The 25187-nt window shown below is 55.6% G+C and overlaps 1 protein-coding gene across 2 annotated transcripts in view; it reads right to left on the bottom strand.

Moving 5' to 3' along the window:
* DNMT3A (DNA methyltransferase 3 alpha) overlaps positions 1–12452 on the bottom strand; it is a 99929-nt gene extending 87477 nt beyond the window's left edge. Inside the window, exon 1 of one of the 2 annotated variants that reach the window (XM_047067819.1) lies at positions 12326–12452. The gene's annotated coding sequence lies outside the window, so the exon portion shown is untranslated. Of the gene's footprint in view, positions 1–11745; positions 11814–12325 lie in introns of those variants that run through there. The other variant, XM_047067818.1, reaches the window with a different exon arrangement.
* Between the last annotated feature and the right edge of the window lie 12735 nt (positions 12453–25187).

Raw genomic sequence — 25187 nt, 5'->3', positions numbered from 1 at the left:
CAGAGCCCCGAATCCATCATCATGGCCACACACACACACACACACACACACACACACACGTGTGTGCACACAGATACACACAGACAGGTGCATGTGTGCACACACGGGCATGTATACAAGGACAGATGCATGCACACACATACACAGATATACATGCGTGTGCGCACAGACACGGGTACACAGATACACATGCATGTGCACACACAGATACAGACAGATGCGTGTGTGCACAGACACACACAGACACTCACCCTTCCACACACACACAGACGGATACAGACACACACTGACACGCAGAGACACACATATATAGACAGACACGTATGTACACACACACACACACACACTCGCTCTCTCTCTCTCTCTCTCTCTCTCTCCTCACGCTCCAGGCGCCCCCTGCACATGCATCACACATTTCACCTACTGTATGGGCCAAAGAGGCATTTGGAAACCAGCTTGGGAACCTCATAACCATTCATAACATTGTTCTGATAGAAAACACAAAACATTGCCCGATAAACAAACATTTGCAATAGAATTCCTCCAAGAGCTAGGAATTGCCTGTGCTAGAAAACTAACCGAGCAAGAAGAGAAAACCGCATACACTTAGTTTGCCTCTGCAAAATTAATACCAATTACAAAAACATTTATGTGAACTGCTTACCATTTACACCTAATTACCATGCAGCACAATTATGCATACCATTAAGGGCATGCCAGATGAATTATGCTGTATGTTTCATTTGATTACACCACCACACCCTCCGTCCATATACGCCCGGCTTCCAGAGGGCCATCCCTCTGACAGGGTGCAAGCACAGGTCTGTACAAACCAGAGAAACATTGCTTTCCACTCTGAAGTCGATCGTGGTCCCCACCCCAACCTCTTGCCCCAGTCAGAGCCAGCCTGACTCTGGCCCAGGCCTTCCCGCCAACATCACCACCACGGGAGCCCAGGCCGAGACGCCATCTTCCCGCCAGAGCCTCCACCAGAAGGCTGACCTTCCGAGGTCTCCCCGTGGCCGTGGCTACATGTCACAGGGGCCACGATACAGCCAATGGTCACCATCGCGTGGCCACTCACGAGGCAGCTGGCCTCGCTGTCCAGACAAGGCCACCCCAAGCTCACCTTGCAGACCCCGACAGGGCCCTACACCCCTCCTCCTGGCACACTGAGCCAGCCACTGCCCAGGCCCCGCACGGTGCAGAGCTTCTCCCTCTCTTGTCCACACGGCCGTGGACAGTCCTGCCCCCTCTTTATTAAAGAGAAAAGGAACCGACTCCCCTGATTCCCACTTAGCCCACTAGACGTTCTTCAAATACAGTGGGGTGACCCAGACTCGAGAAACAGGAGAGTCAATGGAACGTGATACGTGGACCTTCCCAGGACAGGGAACTCCTCAAAACTGACTGCGGGCAGGTGACACGGGCCTCCCGGAGGCAAAGCGCAAGAAGTAACTCAGCCGCTGAGAGAGGGAAGGAAGGGGTGCGCACGTGTGTGCCTCCACAGCACCAGAAGGGAACACGCGCAGCTGAATGTTAATTCTCGAACACCTGTGAGGGCAACTGCATAAGGATTCTTTTAAAAGACGAGTGACATAAAATGTGTGACGAGTGACATCAAATATCCAGGGTTAGCGCAAGAAGCAGCGTTTCAAACAAGCAAACACAAGCCTGTGAGGTTGTCTCCACTTTGCAGACGGCAAACCTGAGACTGAGAAGCATGGAGTGGCCTGCCCAAGCACGCGGCTAGGAGGTGGCAGGGCCAAGCTGAGACCCCTGTCTGTCCAGCACCGGGTCTGCTGGCCCTGGCACGATGCCACGCTGCCTCTCGTCTCAGTGGTGCTAACTCAGCTCACGTCATTTTGCTGGAAGGTCTTTGGAAATGGCCCTTCCTGCGACAGGCAGGTTCATTTCTATCTTAGAGAAATGGTTTTTGTTTGTTTCTTGTTTGCTTCTCCAAACTGCTGTCCTCGGCTTATCCCCACCTATCTCGGCAGCCTCTAAAGGGAAGGGTGGACGCCAACTCTGCAATTCGCGTACCATCTTCCAGGGTGAAGGGACTCACCCCGGGGCCCTGCAGCCAGGGAGCCCGGGGACAGAGCCTAGGCGTTAAGGCTCATCTTCTGAAGGGGCTCCTGAGAAGAGCAAGGTCCGGCTCAGGCCCTCAAACATCAGTAGCCCCCAGTTACTTCCCTCCGAAAAGTCTACAGAAGTTGCTACCAGCTATGGAAGAAAATGTGCCGGCCCTTCTAATCCATCATGCTGGGCCCTGTCCCTCCCTCCAGCTCCAGTCCTGTCCCCCATGGGAAGCCTCCGCAGGGCTCCCCCAGGCTCCCCCCACCGGTGCCCTCTCAGTGGCTGTCGCCTCCCCCCACACAGCTGGCCAGGTGACACTGCCCAGCCTCTAGCCCCCCCTCCATGCCCGCACTGCCACTCCCCTTCTGACTAGGCTCCCCGCCCCCCTCCTTCTGTCCAGTCTCTCTGCCTCGAGGCCCCTGGACCCCCCCGCTCGGGTATAAACGTGGACATGTTACTCCAAGCCCGACATCTGCCAGAGAATAACACCCCAGCCTTCCGGGGTCGAGCTCCACCCCGCATCCCACCATTCCTCACATCCCGTGACGTCCGAAAATGCCCTTGACCCCCTGGCTGACTGCTCCCTGCCCTTTGACACTCAGCTCAAGCATCACGTCCTTTAGAACAGTATCCTGATGAGCACTTCATAATGTCTGTAATTGTCGAATCGCTATGTTGTACACCTGAAACTAATCTAATGTAATAGGTCAACTAAATTTCAATTAAAAAATTAAAAAAAAAAAGCGTTTGCTGTTTTTCTCTCCCCTTCTAATGAGACGTCTGAGCCCCTGTGGTATCCGGAGCTCTCTCCACTCCTCCACTCCCCTGCCAGATAATAATGATCATCCTGGTCAGATTCACCTACTGTGGGCTCAGCCCACAGGGACCGGCTCAGCCTCTCTCATCTGGCACGTAGTAGGTCTTTAATAAATGAATAGATGAACGCGACTTGAGGATCTGAAGCAAAGGACCTCTGGACAGAAAACTCGAGGGCTGCCAGACCTGCCAAGGCGGGGCCCTGGCATCTCACTCTGCTGAACCCCGGCTCTCTCGGAGTCCAGGCTGTGTGGAGGGTGTTGACAGAAAAAACACAGAAGCAACGGCCCGGCCCCACTGGGCTTCCCAGCTGAGCCTCCAGTACTAGGCAGGCCCTCAGGCCACCAGCAGATGGGCGGGGCGGGGGGGAACCAGGCCCGGACAGAGGATGGCAATAGGCACCACCATTGTTGCTGGACATGAAACCATTAGGAACCAGCGCTGGGTCCCAGCTGCCAGCCCGCTGTGGTCTAGAGCCTCCCACGCCTCCAGGCCAGGGGGCAGGGCCAGAACCCGGCAGAGAGGGCACTGCCTGCTCTGGGCCCAAAGACACTAGAGGGCAGGGAGAGAGAGAGGCCCAGGGCTTAGGGGCCCTTCGAGGTCCCCAGCGGGCACGGACTCCGACAAGACTGAAGTTAGCGCATCCAGACGAAAGGCCCAGAGATCAGGCGGCCAGGGCCAGAGGGCTCACAGATCAACCACCCAGCTGAATCCCGGCTTCCCACAGGAGGCCCTGAAACCCCGACAGCGAGAACGACAGACATCTGTAGGGTCGTACAGAGCAACAAGGCCTTCACGGGGGTCATCTCACCCGGTGCCCACCGTCACCCTCATGCAGCCCTGCCATGACCCCACTTAAAACAAAGGAACGCACATCCCCTCACCACCTACGGCGTGTCGGGGACAGCGCCGGCTGGTTTTCATACAGTATCTCATTCGACGCGGGCAACCCCGGGAAGGTGGGCAGGCTATTCTCCCTGCGTCTCACAGATGCAGGGCCCGCGGCACAGAGACATTAGGGCCCGCGGTGAGTGAGTGGTAGCGGGGCTGAGATGCTGAAGGTGTGCCCGCCCCCTGCCTGCCAGGGCTCTGCTTTGCCCGGCACATCGGTCCCCCTACCAGCCTGGGGCCGAGGGGCGGGGGGTGCGGCAGAGGGACACATTCCGTGCCTGCTTGCAGCACTCGTTACCCTATTTATCTTCCTGCCTTAATCGGGGGGGGGGGGCGGGCAGAGACAAACAAGGCCGCATACCCTTTCCCAAGTCACGTTAAACAGGGGCAGCCTCAGAGTGGAAAGCAAACTCCAAGAGGGCACCCATGGGTGCGGGGGTAGGGCCGGAGGAGGAGGCTGTGGAAGGGGAAGGTGGGTGCTGTTGCCAAGCAACAGGCCGAGGAATTTGTACCTGCCGTTCCTCACCTCTCCACCCCATCACCGGGGTCACTGCCACCCACTCGTGGGCCTCCAGATCACAGAGCTGGGCACATGCTGGATGAGTTCTCCAGAACCCCCTCCATCCCTCTTGGGGGTCTCCTGAAGCCCTATTTTGTCCTCCCTGTGTGCGGCTCCCCACGCTGTCCATGCTATGCCAGGGCTGGATCCCCTGAGCTCCGTACTGGGACCAGGGCCTGGTTATACCTCCGGTTTCCAGAGGACCATTTGGGCCACAACAGCCACCAGATCGAAGCCTTCTGTGAAGATCTTCGATGACTTGTGTGCCATCCTGGGTGAACTGAGAGTTCTAGTCACCGCCCTAGAAAACTCAGTCCACTGGCCCTGGCATGGACCAAGAGTTCAGCCAGCTGCCTATTTTCCACTCTCACCCAATCCCTATTAGCCCAGGCCTTTGCCTAGAGTGTCTGCAATATTTCTTCCTGCAACCTTTCCGGAAAAGACAGGTACCTGAGTGGCTCTACCCTTTGCTGTCAGTCTCCAAGCCCGTATCTTATCCATTACCAAAAAAAAAAAAAAAAAAAGCCATTCTTCCAGCCCTGGCACGACTCAATTTTTTTCATATTCTTCCAGAAGCTTTCAAAAGTGTGCTTTTATTTATTTTTGTTGTTGTCATTAAGAAAGCAACACACGTGTGTTTACATTTTTCCAAAGATTACAAAAAACGTATAAAGCATATAAAGTAAAAAAGGCAAAGTCTCTCTTGACAGGTCTGCTGTGTGTCCTTCCAGAGCAACTTTTTCTGTCCACGTATATTTGTATTTCTTTTAAAGGATTTTACAAAAACAAGATCACACTCTGCGCCCTGCTTTTGCGGGTAACCCAGCACCGTATCATGGACATTTAACACATCAGAGTAGACATGCTACGACCTCATTTCAAAGACTTAGGTCTATTTAGATTCCCCTTTATCCACAGATGTATTTACCTTTCCAGGATTTCTAAAATTAATCACACAGGACCGTTCCCTCAAGAAGTCCCTGCCCGACAGGTACCGTTGCTGGAGTGTTAGAGGATCTCACCCGCCAGGCACAGGCCTGGGTGCCCTCCCCGGCCCCTCTCAGGGTCCTCTGGGGAACCTCTGAGGGGGGGGGGGCACACTTCCAGAGCCCCAGCATTCCCAAACAGTCACCGTGACATGGCCCACGTCCAGTCCAGGGCTCAGTAAACCACAGATCTGACCCCATTGTCCCATAATGTCCCCTCTGAGCATCTTTCACCTGTTCAAGTAAGCACCACTGAAACACAGGGATCTAGACGATCTGTTAGGTCCAGAACATCTGCACCAAAGCCCAGATCCATCCACACAGCCCAGCAGGCAGAGTACTAGACTGGGAGTCAGGACACCCAAGTTCCGACCTTCCGCTTACTAGCTGAGAGAGACAGTCCTCCGTCCCCTCGGTGCACCCAGACAGGGCAGCTAACAACTGGCTCAGAATAAAAATGACCTTGACATTTGAAACGGAAACAGAGAGGAAAGATCAATAGGGATGACAGTGAGCAGGGCCATGACCGCAGGAAAGAGAAAATAGGAAACTGGTTATAGAAGTAAATAAGGCTGGGAAGCCTTAGGGGTCAGAGGGGACCACAGCAGGATGGGAGTGGACAATGCCGAGCTACGGTTGAAAAAAATTCCACTCCCTACTGGGATTCAGTTAGGAAAGCCCCAGACGTCTGCACCTCCTCCCCCTGTCGCTGTCCTCCAGACAGGCCTGGCTTGATGTGATCAGCAAGGGAGATGTGGCCTGGAGGGCCCTGAGCACTGGCTGTCCTTGCTGGGGGCTGCCAGGCACCTGCAGCCACACCTCGGTCATATCCCACTCACGCCCACCCTCACCCCCAGCTGGGGGCTTTGGGCTCTCAGTTCTGCTGCGTGTGGGGGAGGGAGACTGGAGGGAAGGGCAGAGTCAGCCTCTCCTGCCCCCATCCCCTTCCTACTCACAGCCCCTTGCAGGAATGTTCTGGATGCTAGGGCACCTCAGCTTGGGTTAGGGGAAGCCATGGGAGGCCAAGCAAGGGACCCCCCCCTCCTCCCCATTCATACCATGGTTGCTGTCACTGGCATGTAATCCTTACCCCAACTGGTGTTTCCCTTAATGGCCGCAGCCCCCCTGGGGTTAGTGTGATTTAAATATGCTGTTTCCCTCCAAGTCTGAGCTCTTAAGTGCTAGTCCCTGGAATATAAAGAAATCATTAAGAGCCTATACCAAATGAAATCAGCTGGCCCCTTCCCTGCCCTCCCTTCCGTCCCTGTCTTCTCCCCACCCCACCCTGCAAAGCCACTACAAGCAGGGTAGTTCAAAGCCATTGTCCACAGGCCACGCAGGCGTTAGAGCACAGGGGCCGCTCTCCTCAAATCGATATGGGGTCTCCGCCTGGCTCCCAGCACAGCCAAGGCCCATCCCACATCCCAGCGGCTCTTCTACACTCCAGCCACCCCAACCGCCGCCCCCCCCCCAGCAGCCTGGCTTCCTCCCCTCAGCCTGGAAACCCCACCTCAGTGCTTTGAGGCCCCTCTCAGGCGCCACCCCCAGGAAGCCTTCCCGGACGACCTCAGATGGTTGTGACTTCACCGTCCTTTGAGCACTTTATTTCTCCCTCTCCCGTGACCTCGGTCTGTGGTCATTAATTAGTTGGGCTCATCGTAAACTCACTCTGTGTCTCCTCAAATCCTAGCCCAGGGCCTTGCCCACGGGAAATGCTCAGCAAACACACATGGGCCACTGAAGACAGGCTGAGAATAAAGCCTGGAACTGCAGCGTGAGGGATCGAAGGTGGGTACAAAGACAACCTGTTGACAATGGGATCCATTACACTCAGGAACAGACAGCTAAGTGGCACAGAGGGGCCTCCACCTCGGAAGATTATCCAATCAGAATCAGCACGTTCCTCCTTTGTCCGAGATTTTGCAAAAGAGGCAAAAGAGGAGGGTGGACAAGGCTTCCCAGAGCGCTTTGCAGTGCCGGTCCAACCCAAGCTGCCCACGTGATGAAGACAGTCACAGCTGCCTAACACTGAGCCCCGGCTCTCTGCTAAGGCAGTGCACTCTCTCCTGGAATCCTCACCACCACCTTGACGAGAGCCCCGTCTCATTGCCGCGTTACAGGTGAGGAAACTGAGGCCCAGAGAAATTAAGTTAGCTGCCCCAGATCTCACAGCAGGGAAGTGGCTGTCTCCGGGGGGCCTCACTTCGGCTGCCTCGAAACAGGCTCATGTCTAAGCAAGTCATATCCCTCCCCGCGCGGCTGCACACCGTGTACACAGAAGTACACACAGACACACGTGCACCACACCCTGTCTTGCCCAGAACACTCAGCCAAGTGGAGGCAGGCTTGAACACACACGCGCGCACACACACACACACACACACATCTGTGACACTTCATGAGCCTCAGATTTGTTATTTTGTTTTGTTTTGTTTTGTTTTAGGGAAAAACAGTCAAGGAGAGAAAGGACTAAAAACAAGCCCTCAAGATTTGCAGGGAGCGGAATCTGGCACCTTAGTTTATCACGAAAGCCCCCAGGAGCGGCCAAGCGCAGGCCCATAGAGATGCCCAGCCTCAAAGGGCAGGTGGAGGCAGACTCCTGACTGACTCCACCGTTAGATACCAAAATGGAAGTGGAAACAATCCCCAAGGGCGCCGGGCACCCGAGTCAGGGTCCCCAGGCCCGTACAGGCAGCAGGAAGTGACGAAGGAAAGGAGCAGGAGCACGTGACAGGCCATTATTGGCTCTTCTGGCCTCAGGCTCCGGGTAGCACTTCCAAGCCCAGCCAGGCCCCACACGCAGACAGCCCCCAACCCAGCTCTAAGTGTTCTCAGAGCTTCAAGTTCTCTTTCGACCCTAAATTGTAAGGCTCGTATTCTAATGGTAGCATTTCAGGCCCAAGGATGGGGCGTGGGTGGTCTATTCTTAACTGACCCGTCCGTTCCGGAGCCAGTGAGACTGATCTGAGGAAGCTCTTCTGTGCTTCCAACAAACGCAGCCTTGCCTGGCCACAGCTAGGGAGAGGACAGGGACCAAAAACACCGATGTGTAGCAAACTCCCCGCCATTCAGCAGACACCCATGGAGGCCCCACTAAATGTCTGATGGGGGACCCAGAGGCAGCCGAGTCAAGGTCCTTGTCCTGTGGAGACCACAGGCTTACGGGAGAGACGGTCACCCAGAGCAGCAGCCCCGGAGAGCTGGAGCGGGGGACGGTGCAAGTTCCCCAGGGGCCAGGTCACCCTGGGCAAGTATTTTGTAAGTCCTGTCTCCCTTGTGGCCTTTTTCAGAGGAACATCAGCAGTGATGTGTGTGACTGTGATAGGAAAATACCCACAAGGGAGTCGGCATACTGTGAATTGGACTCAGAGCAAAACAAAACCCTCAGAAATTATGTACACACACAGATTTACATGTGAATCTCACACGTGTGAAGGTTTAACTGGAGGCTGCATTTTTACAGCCTCTGTGGAGTCACCTGTGACAAACCTGTCTCCCTGCAGGGCCCCCACCCCTCACACCACCTTCTCCTTTCAAAGGCCCATCCCCCAGGAGGCCTTGCTCTCTCAGACCTCCTCTCCTTGGAAGCCTTTCCGGATTACCGCCATGTGGTGAAAACAGACCACCCCGCCCCCATTCCTGGGTCTGAAATTCCACCACTAGAATCAGAGCCATAGAATTTCAAAGTTGGAATGGACCTCCAAGCTCCAGTCCAACCCCCACCCCACAGAGGAATCCTGTCCGCAGACACCCTGACAGATGGCCACAGTCCGGTCGTCTTCTCCAGTGCTGGGGTTGGGGGGGTGGGGGTGGGCAGTCCTTGCACTGTGCACCCGGCACTCAGGGAATCTAGAAGGAATTAGGAATTCACCTTCCTAAGGCCGACCTCTCATTGCAGACCCCACGCCAGGGATGGAAAACGAGGAGAGCCTCGGTCAGCCCGAGCTTTGAGGAGTAGCTGAAGACCAGCACCAAGCAGCTGGACAAGAGTGCAGAGAGGGAGCCAGGGCCCAAAGAAGTGGGGCCCGGGAAGGGAGGCAGTCGGGCAGGTGCCAGACTCGCCGCACAAGTCTGTGGGCCCCTGCCTGGGTGCAGCGCATGCACTCACATGCACACACACACATGCAGACTCACACTTTCACACAGTTGCCTGTCAAACAGTCAACCGGGGGCTCAACGGGACGCGGAGGCAGAGCAGGACCACCTTACCCCAGAAACCTAGCAGGGACTCCCTCCTGACAACCCGAGTCTCCAAACCCCGGGGGTTTACTCAACCACCAGAAGATAGCCCCTGCCAGCAGAGAAGACAGCCCAAAGAGGGTCCCTCCGCCTGACAGCTGGGCTCCCCAAATCCCACAGGCCAGTCCTAACACTCCAGCAACGCCTAAGGAGAAAAGCTTCCCTGGCTGCAGCTGTCACATCTGCCTGGAAGGGAGGAGGCACAGCAGAGCAGCACCTGATCCCAGGATCCCTTCGCAGCCCGCCCGCCCAGGAGGCCGGAGGCCGGTTCAGCCGCTGGCAAGCCCAGGGTGAAACATGAAGACTGAACAGTCCCGCGGGGATGCTGATGGCAGTCTCTGGGCAAGGCTGCGAGGGGGGCAAGCTGGGTCACAGGGCAGAGGGCGCTTCTCGCCCAGGCTCCTGTCCCTGCTGGTTTGGGAGGGGGCGCGCGGCGTGGCTCTGGGGCCCGGCCCTTCCTCCCCCCGCCCTCAGGCCGGGGCTGCCCAGCTGGGTGCTGGACGCCATCTTGGGTCAAGGTGCAGCCACAGGGGGCTCCCCTCAGGAGCGGGGGGGAAGAAAGCCGCTGAGACTGAGCGAGCCCCCCCCCCCCGGCCCCCTTCCAGGGCAGCAACACCTACTCAACTGGCTTTGCAGTAGAGAGAGGTGGAAGGACGTTGGGGATGGAGAGAAAAGTGGGAAATCACAGAGGGGGGAGTGAGGGAAGTGGGTGCCCCCAAGAAGGGAGGTTCCAGGAAAGCGAAATGCAGTTTGGCAGCCCGAGGGCCGCGGGCCCCAGCGATGGGGGGCTGGGGGAGGCCGGGGGCGGGCCCTGGACCCACGCCAGCTCGGTCCGCGCCGAGGGGGAGGGAGGGCAGGGCGGCCTGGGGGAGGGGAGCCGGGGTGAGGGCGGGACACGGACCGCGGCCGCCTGCGGCTCCGAAGCTCGGGGTCTCCCGGGGCGCGGGGCCGAAGACCCCGCTCGGCAGCCTCTGCGAGGCCTCGTCCTTCACTGTGCAGATGCGAAGCTTTCAAGGACACGTCTGCACCGGCCCAGCGGGGGTGCGTGTGCGTGAGTGTGCCCGCGTGCGTGTGAGTGTGTGCGACTGGGGGTGCTGCTGCAGGGGGCGACCCTGGGCGCCCCCACCCGCGCCGCTCCCGGCCCCGGCCCGCAGCTCCCATCCCCGCGTTTTCCGGCCCCAGCGGCCCGGGCCCGGGATCTTCGCCCGCCCCCGCCCCGCCCCCACACTGCGGCGCCGCCGCCACCGCCGCCGCCGCCGCCGCCGCCGCCGCCGCCGCCCCGGCTCCCACGGCCCGCGGCGGGGGCAGGGAGGAGCCAGGCACGACGTCCCCCCCGCGCGCCGCCTGGCCCTCCGCGGGGAGGTGTGCCCCCCGAGTGGCACTCTCCCCACCCCCGCCGCCCCTCCCAGATCCGCTGGCACCCCGCACCCCCAGCCACAGGTGGCCGGAGGAGGATCGCAGCGCAGCGCTCCTCGGCCCGGCCCCCGGATCACCCCTCGGCCCGCCCCCGGGGGCCTCCCGGGTCCCCCGCCCCGCCGGGCCGAGGAGGGCCGGGAGCCGGGGGGAGGGGCGGGGGGCCGGGTCGTGCCAGGCTGCCATTTTCTGCCGCCGCCGCGGAGCCTGCGCGGGGCCCGGCCCCCGCCCCCTCCCCCGCTCCCTGCGGGCCGCGGCGGGAGCCGATCATTCCGGGTCGGGGTCCGCGCCCTCCAGCGCCCCGGCCGCAGGCCCCAGGCGGGGCCCCGGGGCGGGGGCAGGGCCCGGAAGGCGGGGGCGGCCAGGCCGGGGCCCCTGCGGCAGCGCCGAACCGGGCACCGCGGCTGAGGCCGGCGGTGGAGGGGGCCCCCCGCGGCATTGTATAGACTTGAACTTGAGCCCGGAGCCGGGCGGGGGCGGGGAGGGGGCTCCGCGCCGGGAGCGGGCGGGACGGGAGGGGGCGCCTGCCGAGCCCGCGGGGACATAAACAAACCCTCAAATCCCCCGCGCCGCCCTGGCCAGCCCGGCCCGCCGTCCCCGCCCGCAGCCCTGGCCCCGCGAGCGCCCGGCGCCGAGTTGCAGGGGTCCGGGAGCGTGCCCCAAGCCGGGCACTGCCCGCCGCCGTGCCCCCCGCCCGGCCTCCCCTCCTCTCCGCCCGCCTCCGGGCCGGCCTCCCGGGCCGCCAGCAGCGGCGCTCATTACCGTGTGGCCGGTGGGGTCGGGCCGGCCCGGCTGCGCGCCCTGGTGCCGCGGCGCCGCGTCCCGGCTCGTCCTCTGCTCTCGCCGCCGCCGCCGCCGCCCGCGCGCCCTCCCTCCCTCCCGGCCCGCCTGCCTCGCTCGCTCCCTCCCTCCGCTCTCGCTGTCGCGCTCCCTCTCTCCGCCTCCTCTGCCGGGTCCCCCCCCTCCCACCCCTTCTCTCCGCCTTCCTCCTTCCCTCCCTCCGGCCGCCCGCGGGCCCAGGCCTCCGCCCGCTGCTCGCCCCCCGCGGCCGCGCTGGCCCCGGCCCCGGCGCTGCGGAGCCGGCCCGGGAGGCAGCGCCGACTGGGGGGCCCCGGGGCGCCGCGGCGGTAGCGGCCTGGGCGCGCGGCCGGTCCTAGCGCCCTCGGCCCGACTTCCCGGCCTCTGCGGCCCCGCCGGGAGTCCCCGCACGCTGCAAGACGGAGGGCCAGACCCCGCAGCGCCCCGACCCCGCGCTGGGCCTGGGCACCTAGCCTCCGCCGCTCTCCGGGCCACTCCGCCGGGGGCCTTGCTGCAGCCCTCCCCCCGCGGGGTGCCCCGCTACCTGGCGCTGCCTCTGCGCTGGGTCCCCGCATCCAGCACTGGCCGCAGGGACAGCGGCCCCTCCTCTCCCTGGGCCGGTGTCAGTGCCTCCCCCCCAGCAGCCCGTGGAGCCCCCGGCGGCCTTCACCCTGCAGTTCTCCCGACCTCCACCAGAGCCCACTGCACTCTGCCTGCCTCAGCACTGGGGCTGGGGACAGCAGCGCCGGCCCATCCGCACAGCAATCCCCACCCGACCCGCCACCCCCGCCAGGTGCCGCCGCCGAGTGGAGGCCAGCCCACTCAACAGGGCCAAGGTCGGGGCGCCAGGTCCATCCAGGCCGTCCTAGAGGCTCGGGCACCTCTATAGGATGAGTCCCCTTAAAGGGAGTGAGCTCCCCGTACCTTGACGCGTCCAAGTAGAGTTGAGTGCCCTCAATTGGACAGTGGAAGACTGAAAGACTTCGTGGGGTGGGAGGTTGAACTAAATGACATTGAAGATCCCTTCCAGCTCTAAGATTCTGTGCACACCTACACTCCACCCTCACGCTTACTCACCCCTTCCCTGCGGGGGTTGTTCTCATTTCCCAGAGAGTTCTCCCGCTCCAGGTTTCTGACTTGGGGCATCTCTGTCTACTTCCATCAGCACAGCCACCCTCTGTTCATCGCTACCTCTAAGGCTTGGTGCTGGGCCCCCAATCCCCCCAGACTGGCTCTCCACTTCTGCCCGTACCTCCATCAGCCCCTTCCACTGTGCACCCCCATTCCACCTAGCACTTCAGCTACATGGCAGTGCCCTGAGTTCCCTCACCCGGGACATGGAGTGCTCCCTTCCCGAGGCGCCCACCCTCCCACTTGTGGGTGGGGGCTACTGAAAATGGGCACTCAGGCCCTCGCTGCTGAAACCAGTCCTACTTTTCCCTTCTCCCCCACCAGCTTCACCCCGCAGAGGGCACAGGAACAGATAGATAGTTACCTCACTCTTTGAGACACAGAGCTGAACTTTCATCCAAGAGGTTTTCCTTCTGGAAGCTCTGTAATGCTTCCAGATCCTGTACACTTCCCCCACTCCCCAGCCTCAAGGTCAGAGGCCACTCTCCACACAGTTGTCCTGGCCTCACTCAAGTGTCCCCCCGCCCCCATGCCACCGATGGCAGGCCCTGTATGCATGGACTCCACCTGGCCAGTTCTAGAAACTTGTACTGTTTCTTCCATGAGGATAGGAACCACATATGTAGCCCAGCACTTGGCACCCAGTAGGTTCTCAATAAACATCGGTTGAATGAAGGTGCACATTGCAAGCTCCTTGCTACTTTGCTTTCCACGTCAAGGCGGGCATCCACAAATAGTCTAAAGCTTGGCGAAGGGGAAAACCGTGTTTAGAAAGATGGCACCATACCTCTCCCCTCCTCAAAGGCTTACAGAATAGTGCCCCCAAATAGCGACTGTTTACTGGGCGTGTCCTGTACACCAGGCACCAGACTTGGCACATTTCCCTTAGCCCTTGCCAACTCTGTGTGGTAGTTTCTATTATCCTCACTCTACGAATGAAGAAACTGAGGCTTAGTCAAAGCCATGCAGTCGGGAAGCCGCAGAATCAGGATTCAAAGCCTGGTTCATCTGACTCTGAGATCACCACACCATACTTTTAACACATCATAGTTACTCTTAACAAGCTGAAATCCTCAGGATCAAGAAGGGCAAATGTAAGTTTCTGCTGATTAGAACTATTTATGATGGAATCATCGGGAGCCCATGATGTGCGTGACCTTGGATATCTGTGTTGCTGGGGTCAAGAGGCCCAAGCTGACTATGTTAGAAGGGGTTTGTTCCAGTGAGAAGCAACCATGTGGCTACAGGGTTGGTTGCAGAGCGTGGCCCTGATGTCTTTGGCATGAGAAGGACCCTCCAGGTGGTCCCAAGAAGAGGCATATCAGTTGTGGCAAACCCTACTGGTCCTCACCACATGTCACACTGGGTCTGGCTCAGATCGAGTTAGCCTTTGGGCTCCTATACCCCCTCACTTCTGTCTGTTCCACTGTGGCCTGCAGAACCCTGGTTGATCCTAGATTATCCGGGGCGAGGGGCAGTGTCGGTCAGGATATGCTAGGTTATCCTGCGATAACAAACAACCCCAAGTTTTGGTGATTTAAAATCACAAAAGTTCTATGGAAAACAGCGTGATGGTTCCTCACACGAATTAAACCTAGAATTACCGTATGACCCAGCAATTCTCCTTCTGTGAAAGAGACTCTTCTAGACATTTGTACACCAGCATTCATAGCAGCCTTGTTTACAATAGCCCAAAGGTGAAGATGTTCACGAATAGATAAGTAAATGTACCACCTACATACAGTGGAATATTAGGCAGCCTTAAGAAGGAAGGAAATTCTGACACCTGTTCAACACGGATAAGCCACGAAGACATTATGCTAAGTGAAATAAGTCAGACACCAAAGGACAAAAAATTGTGCGATTCTACTTACATGAGGTACATAGAGTGGTCAAAGTCACAGAGACAAAGCAGAATGGTAGTTGCCAGGAAGTTGGGGCTGCGGGGCGGGGTGGCTGGGTGAGGAGAAGTGGGGAGTTAGTGTTCGTGGGTCCAGAGCTTCAGTTTGGGAAGATGGGGAGAGTCCTGGAGATGGAGAGGGGTGATGGTGGCACAATATGCGAATGTACTTAATGCCTCTGAACTGTGCACTTAAAGATCGTTCAAATGGCAATTTTATGTTATCCATACTTTACCACAATACAAAAGTTGAGCATGGTACAACTATAAATTAAATCTATTAGATCTATTACTTAAAAAAAAAAAATCACGTAAGTTTCTTTTCTCGTTCCTGTTATGTGTCTGTGGCAAGTCTGCAGAAGGGTAGAGTCCGTGGAATATTCTGGGACCCCGGCTGACGGAAGAGTCACCATCTCAAGGAGAGCACTGGAGAGTATCACACTGACAAGAGCCATTTGTCACTCATTGGCTGGAACCAGTCATACGGCTCCATTCAGCTCTCAGGATCCAGGAAGTAATCACTACCACAGACCTTAAAGCAGCGAGAATCAGACGTATTTAGCAACCAGCACCAATGACTACCGCAGGGGCCCTTCCAACTCCTTCACTGACAACATGTTCCTCTAACGTCTTCCACCCAGGGATTCTAGAGGGTGAGACTCGGTTCCCACACGTCTGACTCAGATGAGAGTCTACCCTGGGCCCCGCACCCCGGTAGACCTCATGTCCTCCACGTCAGTTGGCTGCTGAAACCATTCCACCTGCCTTTGCAGCACCTCGTCCTAATGTCCAGACCCGGCTCACCTTCCATCCCGCTCGGTGGTTTCAACCCCACAGTGACTCATCACTCGGGCCATCTTAATACTCACCGCTTGTCACACCCACCAGGAGAGCTGCATCATGGACCGCTATCCACGTAGGTTCTTCATCTATAGCAAATGGTGACACTTCCACCTACCTTCCATGTGGGTTGTTATATTAGTCAAGACTCTCAAGTCACACGGGACAGAATCCCAGCCTAAACTGGTTTAAACAAACAAAGGGATTCAGTAGTTTAGAGTTTAGACGGTTAGGAAGCCCAGGGTTGGAGATTCAGGACTAGGTAAATCCAGGGTCTCGAATGTTAACTCCGGGCCTCACTGTCTCCATCACTCTTGTCTGCTCCCCCACTGCCTTGGCACTTCCTCTCCTCCTCGAAACAGACGCCAAGATGGCAGCCAACAGCCTCAGGTATACATCCTCCCAGCTTAGAATCCCGGTGGAAGAACATCGTTTTCCCTCAGGAAGCCCCCGAATGCTTCCAGGACATAAAGCTCCCCGTCCTTTAGCAACGACCCCTCCCCCACCTCGAGCCTCAAGGTCTGAGACACATAATTGTCCCATTTTGGTTTTCATCGCCACCCTCACTAAAGGTGGCCTGCCTAGCAGACAAGTTCCAAGGGTTACTCCGGTTGTTCCAGCTTTGGTCACAAGCCCACCCCGAACCCGGCTCTACAGCCAATAGGATAGCATGAATCACATGCCCACCCCCCTAGGTGAGGACAGGCGGTGGCTGGGGCCGACGGATCCAGCCAGCACCCCATGGAGTAGGAGCAGAGCTGTTCCCCCAAAGGAAGGGGGCCGGACAAACACTTTACGCATCCTTCTTTCCCCGTGTAAGCACTTTCCAAATGCTCTGCCTACCTGATTGAGGCGGTGGTTGTACAACATCTCATGTTGTATATACATATATACATGATACAACATCAACGTGCCACTGAATTGTGCATTTTTAAATGATTGATGGTATGTGAATCTCACCTCAATAAAAAAGACATTTTTAAAATGTTCCTCCTAAAATGAAGAACCCACGCCATCTACAACTAAAAATGCACTTGATCTCCTTCCCAAAAGAAGATAGTCCAAGTCATGACCAGCTCTAAAATCGGGATCTCTGAGTAATGTGCATTTCTCTCAATGAGGTTTGGATGTGGCTCCTTTTCTATAACGGTGGCTAAATTACAAATTTAACCACTCAAAACACTGAAATTATGATGGCGGACAGAAAACAGATTATCCCCAGTAAGGACTGACTTTGCAAGAGGAGAAGGGAAAGAGCCTTCAGGGGGTTGCCTCCACCACACCCACTTCTCCACAGGTTGCGGGTCCTGGGAGAATCTCCCTGGTTCATGGTCCTCCATGGCTGGGCCGGAGGGCCTACAGGGAGGAAGTCTCTTTGGGGGAGGTCCAGCTTTCCTCTTGGCGCGATCATGGCTTCCTGGGGATTCCTTCAGACCTTGAGCAATCCCTGGCTCTGGGAATTTGAGATCACTTCCGTAAGGCCTCAGCCAGTGGCCAGTCAGCTCATTTTCTGGGCATTCCATGGACCAGCCACTAGCCACCCCCTCCCAAAGACCCAAAGCACTGGGTGGACCACTTTGCTAGCCCCCCACAGGAGTCGTAAGCACGAATACAAAGAGCGGCTAGGAAAATGCTTTGTAACCCTTAAAATGTCATCCTTCTCACTCACAGAGAAAATCAGAAAGACACAAATTCATTTGGTGTGGTTTTGTGTGTGCCAATACACGGTCCTTTTATTCAGGTCTTCTATCCTCTTATTGGATTTCCCACAGCAACAGTCATAAACCTCCCCCGTTTCAAGATGCTGGCTCAGCCCCTTCCCCCAGGAGACTCCTCAGCCTCTACCTCTCACCCCAGCATGAGCCTCACACTGTGTGTTGACAGACCTAGAAATTAATATGGATGTACAATGTATGCATATATACATATATATATATATATATACACATGCGTGTATGTGTATCTACCTATATTTTCCATTTTTCTGTTCACTGAGAGCACCTACAAGTAATAAAACCTCCATAGCAGTGAGCACACCTCATGCCCAGATCTTAGTTTCTAAATGCCATTCTTTACTAAAAGGAACTGAATTTTTTTTGGAGAAATGGCAGATTCCCGAGATGGGTAAGCAAGGAGCGAGATGAGGCCAGAACATGTCACACTTAAAAGTAAGGAAGCACAAAAAAAATTAAAAAAAAAAAAAAAAAAGTAAGGGAGTGCTCACAGAATCATGGGATACAGGGGAGGGACTCCCGCTGGCAAGATGTGGGAAAATTTGAGCGTCAGAATCAATGATGGCAACACCGAATAAAATAGGAATCTATGAGTCCACACTGCTAGAAATAAATGAATACACTGCAAGTTTAATGAGGAAGGGGATATTTACATAGTCTCAAAGTACTTCCCAACAAAATACTGCCTAATTACAAAGGGAAAAAGAGTGACTTTACAGTGGAAAAACCTGAAACGCATCCCTTGAATCAAGTGATTAAAGTTAACATCATCAGTAATGAGCCAAGCTGAAATGGTATCCCACCTAACAGGATGCAGTGAGAACAACAGGGCACCATTTCCCTTGATATTCCAACCCAAGATGCATCACCTGAATTTAATCTTGAGGAAACATCAGACAAACCTTATCTTAATCCATTGGGCTGCGGTGACAAAGTACCATGGGTTGGGTGGCCGATAAACAGCAAACATTCACTTCTTACAGCTCTGGGGTCTGAAAAATCCAAGATTGTCACACCAGCAGATTCAATGTTTGGTGAGGGCTTCCTGGTGCTTAAACAGCCATCTTTTCTCTGGGTCCGCACATGGTGGAAGGGACAAGCTAGCACTCTGGGGGCTCTTTTACATGGGTACTAATCCCAGTCATGAGGGCACCGCCTCCTAATTCCATCACCTTGGGGGGTAGGTTTCAACGTATGGCTTTTGAGAGGACACAGCCATCAGACCCTAGCAAATCCAAAACAAGGGATATTCTACAAAATAACTGACTTGTGTTTTTCCAGAATATCAAGGTCACGAAAGTCAATGAAAGATTGAGTTGTTCCAGATCAAAGGAAACTAAAGACATAACAAGCGTGTGTGTGCATTTCGGATGGAATCTTTTTGCTATAAAGGACATTATTGGAACAATAAGAGAAAGTTGAATGGGGTCTGAGGATAGCTGGTAGTAATGGGTCAATGTTACGTCCCTGATTTTGATGTTTATGCTGTAGTTAATTGTGAAAGAGAATGTCCTTATTTGAAAGAAATATATACTACAGTTTTTTGGAGGCTATTGGGCAATGTGTTGACACATTCATGAAAAGTTTAGAAAAAATTAAGTTTTTTTACTGTGTTTGCATCTTTTCTGTAAGTTTAAGATGTTCTTCTTATTTATTTTTAATGCATTTTTAGAAAAGATTTTATTTTTAAATCTTTCCACCCAATGTGGGGCTCAAACTTACGACCCCGAGATCAAGAGTCGCATGCTCTACCGTCTGAGCCAGCCAGGAGCCCCAGTTTGATTGTTTTTAAACAAAAAGTTTAAAAAAAATCACCCCCAGGGGTTGTAGCATTTTGCCTTCCCGCCATGACCATGTATGAGAAAGCATGTTGCCAGTTGAGAATGCCGTCCCCCTGGTGGGTGAGCAGTGGTCTCACCACACATTGTGCCTTTTATGTCTCTCATTTTGGGGAGGTAGATCGTCTTTTCATATGTTTAAGGGCCCTTTGCGTTTAAGAACTATCAGTTTATTTTTGACCATTTTTCTTTCAGGCTGTGGGTCTCTTTCTTCGTGTGTGTGTGTGTGTGTGTGTGTGTGTGTGTGTGTTACCTCTCCATAAATCAGAGGTCATCCCTTTGAGACACAAGCCAAGCTGAAGGCCAGTTGGGATTAGGTAGGTGAGGGCATCAGGGACGAGAGGGCAATATCTGGGGAGGTATGTGGAGGTTAAGAACATGATGCCTGGGGCCACTCCCCCTCAATCCCTCTCCCTCTGCTGCTGGCCTGCACCCTCAGACTGGGTGACCCTGCCTTACAGAACTTTCCTGCCTCTCCTGCAGCCTCCCCTCACCCAAGTCGTTCCCCCCTTTCGCTGCTCCTCCAGAGGGAAGGGGAAAGAAAGGAACTGCCTGCTGAATAGGGTCTCCTGGGCTCCGGGGAGCGGCTGAGCCACCCCACAGCCCACCTGGCTCTCTGTGGGGCGTGTAATTCAATGTCAAGATAAAAGACTGGAAACCTGTGTTTGTGTCAGTACTTTGCCGGTACAGATGTTTTCGTGAGTAAAATGTTTTTTTCATTCATTTCATTTCATTAGTAACATACCTTCCAGGTTTTAAGATGAGTTCCATGCAACTCAATAAAAGGGTATCTTTTTTTAATTAAACTTTTTGGAGATTTTTTTTAATGTTTATTTTTTTTGAGAGAGAGAGAGAGAGAGAATTCGAGCAGGGGAGGGGCTTGGCGGGGGTGGAACAGAGGATCCAAAGCGGGCTCTGTGTTGATGGGATAGAACCCAATGCAGGGCTCGAACTCATGAACTGCAAGGCAAAGTCAGATCCCTAATTGACTAAGCCACCCAAGTTCCCTGAAGATATATATATATATTTTTTAGTAAGCTCTGTGCCCAATGTGGGGCTGGAACTCACAACCCTGATATTCAAAGTCACTCCCTCTACCTACTGAGCAGCCAGCCGCCCCTTTCTGGAGATAATTCTAGATTCACATGCAGTTGTAAGAACTACTACAGAGAAATCCTCCATACCCTTTGCCCAATTCCCCCCTGAAAACTTCTCTCAACACTCAAGTGTCCTATTCACAACCAGGATATTGACACTGACATGGTCAGTGGGCAGAACATTTCCATCCCCTCACGTTGGCTTCCTCAAGCCACACCCACCTCCCCTGTGCCTCTCCCCAACCCTGGACAATACGAATCCATTCTCCATTTCTCTAGTTTTCTCGTTTCGATGATGTTATATAAATGGAGTCATGCCTTTTAGGATTGGCTTTTTTCACCCAACATAAGTCTCTGGAGATTCATCCAGGTTGTTGCATGTGTCAATAGCTCTTTTGTTTTTTTTTCTTTTTTTTCTGGGTAGAATTCCATGGTACAGATGTGTCACAGTTTAACCATTCACCTGTTGAAGGTTATCTGGGGCCTGTCCAGTTTTTAGGTGCAGGTTAGAAACCTGAGGCCAGGGAGGAGAACCAACCTGCACACAGGCCGAATACGGTAGAACCAGCCTGCAGACCCTGGCCTGGCTGCTGGAGTCGTGGGGGGACATTGGTGGGAAACATCAGGCAAGTTCAATGGGAACGAATATGGAGACGCGAGAGTGATCAATAATCTGACATCTTGAGGTTCGTGTTTAAGGAAGGTGTGTCTGCTTTGGAGTGAGGCAGCTCAGAGGCGAGGAGACTGGCAGGGGGTCTGGGCCAGCTATCAGCTGCCTTCCAGAAGGAACATCTACTGCTGACTGGAAACAGAGATGACGAGAAGGGACATATTCACTGGTTTGGGTTGTTATAGTAACATCCAGATAAAATATATATTCAGGGGCCAGAGGAGAAATGGAGCTGAATGCAGATGAGCTGCTGGAAGGGGAGAGACGACTGGAAGAACATCGCGATAGATGCGGTACTTACACATTGCTGGAGCCGGAAATAGGTGGGCTCTCCCTGAGGAGTGTGTAGACCAGAGACACCGGAGTGGACCTCCACCTGGGGGCGGAAGCCATGATGGCAAAGGAGAGAGAAGGAGGCTCAGGAAGGCCAGGGGAGAACCAGATGAGTACACAAAGGCCAAGGACAAAGGGATGATGGGGTGACAGGGTCAAGGAGAAAGGGCGGTATCTGTTATCTGTCGCCACATAACAAATTAACCCAAATCTTGGTGGCTTACACAGCAACATTCGTTGTCTCACAGACACAGGCACATTGTCTCCTGCGTGTCAGGAATCTGTAGGTGGCTCAGTGGGGTCATCTGGGCCAGGGTCTCCCACAGGTAGCTGGCTCCAGCCGTCTCCAGGTTCCATGGAGAAAGATTCATTTCTGAGTGTACTCATGTGGGAGTTCTTAACAAGATTCAGTTCCTTGGGGGTTGTCGGACTGAGGCCTTGTATTCCGTGTTGGCTGAAGGCTGAAAGCAGCCCTCAGTTCCCTGCCATGTGGGCCTCTCCACGGGACAGCTCACAAGATGGCGGCTGCCTTCATCAGAGTGACAAGACCGAGAGAGCGAGAGACAGTGTTCAGGAAAGGGAGAGGGCAGAGACACAGACTCTTGTATCAGGATCTTAGAAGTTTCATCCCATTGTCTTTGTAAACAGCAAGTTACCAGGACCAGCCCACACTCATGGGGAAGGGATTCCACGAGGGTGTGCGTACCAGGAAACCATTTTAGAAGCTGCCTACTACAGGGAGCAAAGACAAGGTGTCTGCACTTGACCTAAGACTGCCCCAGGTGGCCCCTGAGAGGATGGTGTCAGGAGAGTGCGAGGGGTAGGGGACAGAACGGAGGGAGACAAGCGGTGATGCCGAATTCCCAGCTGGCCCAGCACTTCGGGGGACATGAACAAACTCACGGCCTCCACCCCAGTCCCAAGATGATTCCAGCTCAATTGTCTGCCCAGGTCTGCTTCCTCCACCCCCCACCTTCACCCCCAAGCAGAGCAGAGCACACAAGCAGGCAGCGCCCGGCCCCTCATCTCCATTTCGCCAACCGAAACCAACTCCATTTCGCCAGGGGGGCACAGGACCCTCCTCAGGGGATAGGAGGGCAGGAACCGATTCCATAGCCCTTTGCACACTCCTGGACTGGCGGCCTGTTGACTGATGCACCAGCAGTGACCGTCTCCCCGTCCCATCTGCAGAGGCATCCGCCTTCCCCTGCTGAGACTGGCCAGCAATCTGGACCTGTCTCCCTGTCCCTCCTCCAGCCCAGAGGCCGTGGGTCCACTTGTTGGAGGGACACACAGAAAGGGAAGAGCTGAGAAGATGGGAACCAGGGCCTTCTCATCAGCAGCGGGCACCTCCTGGGCACACTTCCAGGGGGCACACAGGAGGCAAGAAATGGAATGGAGGGGAAATCCTCAAAGGAAGAGGCTGGGGCTGGACACGGACTTTTCCGAGAGGTGCATAGGAGACAGCCGCAGGTGCACATCGCAGCCCACCCGACGGATGTGCAGGACGTGTGACCATCTGGGGATGCCGCCTTTGGGACAAGGGGCATATGATAGCCGGAATAATGGCCTCCAACGATGTCCACATCTTAATCCCCGGGACCTGTGAAAATGTTAGATCACAGGACAAGAGGAATTGAGGTTGCTAATCAGCCTACCTAGAGGTGGGGGTGTCACCTGGATTATCCCAGGGGAGGGGGTCCAGTGTAATCACAGGGGCCTTAGAAGCAGGAGACAGAAGAGTCGCATCAGAATTACAAGGTATGAGAAGGACTCGACCCACCATTGCTGGCTTTGAAGGAGGAGGAAGGGGCCACGAGCCAAGAGCTGTAGGCAGGCTCTGGACGCTGGCAAAGGCCAGGATTCTCCCTTAGGGTCTCAGAAAGTTCCACTTGCCTTGTTCTCCCTCCTCTGCTCCGAGCTGGGGCCTGGGCCCAGGGAGCCGAGAACAGCCTGGGGGTTGAGAGATCTGGCTTCCAAACCTAGCTCTGCCGCTAACTCGCTTTTCCACCTGGGAAGTCAGTTTTTTTTCCTTATTGGACACTCGCTTTCTGAAACATGGGCTTGGTAATAGCCTCCATTGCCCACCCCCCGGCCCCCACCCCTGGGGCGATGCCACAGGTGGCGATGCTCAAAGGCTGCGGGAATCCCAAGGTCCACATTAGGGCTCAGCCCCCCCCACCCCACCCCAGGTCTGCCTCCCTTCTACACATCTATTCCTTTTCTAACCACACAGAGGACGAGGGCAGGGATGACATACATGCCCCCCGAGGACCTGCCAGGGGACTTGGAGAGCAAACTCCTTATAAACGAAGGAGACGATGGACGCCCAGAGAAGTTCATGTTGCCCAGGCCCCCACGGTGAGCTGCAGAGAGCACGGGACCCAGGTCAGACTCCCAGGAGGGTGCGTCCCCAGGCCAGGAGCTCCCTGGATGGTGTTGGGGCAAAGGGGAGGGGCTTCACTTCGGGCAGATATGGATGCGCGTGCTGGCCTGGCCATGCTTGGGAGTAACATGGGGGGGGGGGGTGACGGTCCTGCCAGATTCCTGCACTTGTTGGGAGAATTTAACGGCATGCTGAGTGCCCCGGGCGGAGCCGGGCACACAGCGAGCGCTCCACAAACATCAGCGGACGGTACTTTCATTTGTTTGTTAATTTTTAATGCAAGCCTCATGTTTTCAATTGATGTATGATTAACATGCAGTGTTATGTTAGTTTCAGGTGTGCTGACAGTGCCTTTATGAATTGCTTTCCCACTTCTCTCTGTCCCTCGTCTCAGAAGGGGAGAGAGGAATAACGAAAATTCCCTCGATGGGACACAATGTTTACGGTGGGCTTTCCGGCTGGGCTCTCATTAGATCCTAACCACAAACCTGAAGGCCCTCGGGCCAGAGACCATTATCCCAGTTTGAAGGATGAGGCCGCGGTGGCGCGGAGAGGTCTCTTGGCAAGTCAGTGGCCAGCAGGACCGTCCTGGACTCCCAGCCACATTCGGTGCCCACGTGGAGTTTCCAGGGGCCCCGGGCTCCTCTGGGCACGGGAGGATGGCCAAGCTGATGCACCCGGCTCGCCGGCTCACCTGTTGCCATGCCACATGTGGGGCTTTGGGCTCACAGCTCCGTCCCGGGGCCGGCTGCACTCTCGCCCTGCCCCTGCAGTACCTTCCCCCCAAATGTGCCAGGTTCCCAGCATCCAAGGAGCATTCAGAAAACCTGCCTATCCCCAGACATCCTGAAATTTCTTTACTTGGAGACCAACCATGTCTTTTATCCCACAATTAGTGAGTTCCCAGGAGCTGAATGTCACCTGTAGCCGTGGTGATATGGGAGGCCATGAGCAAGGCAAGAGAGCAGCAGAGAGGGAAAAAGAGGCTTGGGAGAGGGGAAGGAGAAGGTGGGCCTTGGGAGCTTTTTCTGACCCAAACTGGGGGTTCGTGTGTTCCTGGGAACAAAGTAGCCAGGAGGAAATTGGAACGAGGAAAAGAAATAGAGATCAGGGCTTAGGCTGCACCAAAGAGGGAAAAGCTAAGCTTTGGGACTTCTCAGGTATCCCCCTCCCCCCGCCTCCACAGCTGTGCCTGCCTCAGTTTACCCCCAGCACAGTCTACTTTACTTTGATACCCAGGGATTCCAGGGTGTGAGGCCTCTCACTCCGGGAGTGGCAGGAATGGCCTTAGTCCTGGGGTGACTGTTGGCTCTGCCAGAGCAAACTCGGGCACCCAAGAAGCAAGTCCTCTCTCACCACTGTGGTGGTCTTAGACCAAGTGGCTCCCCCACCAACCCCAGTGGACCCCGGGCTCAGAAGATCTCCCAGATTTGGTGGCTGACACAGACCATCCCTTCCCAGAAGCCAGCGGTGAGCGG

The sequence above is a fragment of the Lynx rufus genome, unplaced genomic scaffold (genome assembly GCF_022079265.1).
Source record: "Lynx rufus isolate CCGP_SWC_20201006 ecotype Redwood Valley unplaced genomic scaffold, mLynRuf1.p SCAF_8, whole genome shotgun sequence".
Lineage (NCBI taxonomy): Eukaryota > Metazoa > Chordata > Mammalia > Carnivora > Felidae > Lynx > Lynx rufus.
This window is presented reverse-complemented; position numbering and strand designations above follow the sequence as displayed.